Below are 3,006 nucleotides of genomic sequence, written 5' to 3' on the forward strand. Positions count from 1 at the left end.
AGGGAGAAAATGGAAAGAGTAGTATTACTAGAAAACAAATAAGAATCTTAGTTTCTTCCCCCCACCCCCCAATTTAATAAAGAGGCATGAAGAGAAAATTGGGCCATTTTATTGGAAAGCATTGCTGTGTATCTAATTTTTCCTTGTTTGTTACAAAGTCCTCATTCTTATTTAATGTGGTATTTAAAAAACCCAGGCAGAGAGCTCCAGTTCCACTGTGGCAGCAGAAGCCAACTACTGCCCATCCCTCCTGCTAACTAAAACTGAAATCTCTGGGGAAAATATGAAAAAAAAAAGAATTATTTAAGGATGCTGGAGTTAAACAAAAGCAGGTGAACTATGGGAGGGCATCAAAATAAAGAGAAGCAACTGCATGGGGATGAATTTCCAGATTGTAGGAAAGAGCAATTGCTAGGATCTCTCTCCTGAGCATGGGTATTTGCCTCCAAGTCAGACTCCCATCATGGATGGTGCTGTGGTGGGCATGGCGTGGCTGGCTTCATAAAACTTGAAAAGAAAAACATCTGGCCAGGAAAAGAACCCCCTGGGGGCTAAAGAATAAGAGTGAGAAGAGACTCCCAGAGCAGAGAAAGACCCTCCCCTAATTCTGTGTATGAACAAAATGAGACTCTCAACAAAGACATAGAAATTATAAAAAATTAAGCAGAAATAAATTCTTGAGCCGAAAAATTACTGATTTGAAAATTTCACTAAAGGAGTTCAACAGCAAACTCGAATATGCAGAAGAAAGAGCAAACTTGCAAACAGGTCATATGAAATTATTGAGTTTGAGGAGCAAAAAGAAGAAAAATTTAAGAGAAGTGAATAGAGGGAGATGGAATCAAAATGCACCCAGCACTTGCCTCCTCTGCAAAGAAAGACCAAAACAAGTAGATAACCACACACTGAATAGAGTGTCTGGGGGAGAACATTGGAATTCAAAAAGTTGATGAAGACCCCCTGAGGCATGGAGTCAGGATGGTAGCGTAGAAAGGGAAGGAAAGTGCCCAGCCTGGGCCAGAGACTCCTCACTAAGGGGAGCAAGGAAAGTGGGGAATCCCCAGCAGTCCACATTCCCACCATGAGCACCTGCAGTCCTGGCTTCAAAAGAGCCACACAGCCCTTGCAGGTCCTGGGCCCAGTAAAGAGAGCTTCCTGGAGTCCATGCAACTGTAGTATTCTAGAGAGAGAACTCATGCTGAGTGTCTCCCCCCCCCCCCCGGGATCCAGGCTTTGCGGAGCATCACCATTTTGAGATCAGAGCCACCACCAGAGTGCATCCTACCCTGGGGCCCAATAGCCCCAGCTTCTCCACATCCCTGAGGCCCTGCCAACATCCCACCACACCCACCCAGAGGGCTGCTGCACTGCAACAGCAGCTGGAACCAGAGGTGCAGAATTAACCCTGACACCCAGATCCTCACAACACGAGAAAATGCACATAAACAAACAAATAGCAAAACAATTTATGATGTGAGCAAGAAATTCAACAGAGACATAAAAAAGAACCAAACAAAAATGTTACAACTGAGGGATTCATTGAATGAAATTAACATAACCGAAAGCTTCAACAATAGAATACATCAAAGAGAAAACAATTTTTTAAAATTTGAAGACAACTCTTTTGAAATAACCAAGTCAGACAATAAAATAAAAAATAATGAGGAAAGCTGAACAAATTTTTGCATTATGGGAGTTCCAGAAGGAGAAAGGAATGAAAAAGGCATCAAAAAGTCTGTGGAAAAATGGAATTAAAAGGTAATATAAATCTTCCTATGAGCTTTTCGAAGTACTCTCATGATTGCTAAAAACTTCCCAAGTCTTGGGAGAGATATGGACATCCAGATCCAGGAAGCTCAAAGATCCCCAAATAGATTCAACTCTAAAAGATCCTCTCTGAGGCACATTATATTCAAACTGTCAAAAGTCAAAGTCAGAATTTTAAAAACAGCAAGGGAAAAGCATCAGGTCACAGATGGAGGTCTGACTGACAGCATATTTCTCAGCAGAAACCTTATAGGCCAGGAGAGAATGGTATTATTTATTAGAAGTGCTAAAAGGAAAACAGCAAAAGTGCCAGCCATCTATACTGTATCCAGAATAGCCATCATTCAGAAATGGAGATCAGCCAGGCGCCTCCCGGCCATGTCTGCAACCAGCCAAGCCATGACCAAGCCGCCACCAGAAGACCCCTGGGCTCCCCTGCCAGAATGAGGGGGGTGCCACAGGCCTCGACCACAGCCCCCTTCCTCTTCCACCTGAACCCCTCCCTAATTCCTTCTCCCCCTCCCCCAACTGCTCCACAACATCTTAAAATGTAAAAAAATATATAATAATAAATTTTTTAAAAAGGATAAAGTCTTTCCCAGACAAGCAAAACTGGGGGAATTCATCACCATTAGACCAGCCTGTACAAGAAATCCTTAAAAGAGTCCTACACCTGGAAGCAAAAGGACAGTACTTCATCATGAGAACATGTGAAAGAATAAAACTGACTGGTAGAGAAGACACACAAATGAGAAAGAGAAAGGGATCAAACCTTATCACTACAGAAAACTACCAAGCCACAAAGATAGGCAATAAAGAAGAAGAAAGGAACAACGAATATACAGAACAACAAGAAAACAAAGTGACAGAAGTAAGTCCATACCTTTTTCCCCAAAGAAGATACGTTTATTTTACTGTCCAATTATTTTCTTCAAAATGCTTAATGTTTGATAAAACAAACTTAGCACCATAGAAATCTTTTGACATATACAATGACGTATTGTTACTATTTACAACTAAAAAAAAAAAAGAAATGCTTCCAGTGATGTTGAATATCCTGACTGTAGTTGTTAACCTGTAGGAAATTTCCTGTATGGCAAATGTATTCCTTGAAATAAAATTGAAAAATATAAATAAAACCTTCCATGAGTTGAGAATCATAAAAATGCTACCTGACGTTTAATCACCTGGATCTTGGGAAATTTGTAGTAGTGGTTATAAGAGTTCAACAAGCAAAAT

The 3,006-nt window shown here is 40.8% G+C and overlaps 1 protein-coding gene across 1 annotated transcript in view; it reads right to left on the bottom strand.

The window, feature by feature from the left end:
- Positions 1-3,006, bottom strand: part of LOC103593449 (chromosome unknown open reading frame, human C6orf201) — a 61,305-nt gene that overhangs the window by 518 nt on the left and 57,781 nt on the right. The gene's annotated exons all lie outside the window — the stretch shown is intronic.

This window comes from Galeopterus variegatus, unplaced genomic scaffold, assembly GCF_000696425.1.
Source record: "Galeopterus variegatus unplaced genomic scaffold, G_variegatus-3.0.2 Scaffold1347, whole genome shotgun sequence".
Lineage (NCBI taxonomy): Eukaryota > Metazoa > Chordata > Mammalia > Dermoptera > Cynocephalidae > Galeopterus > Galeopterus variegatus.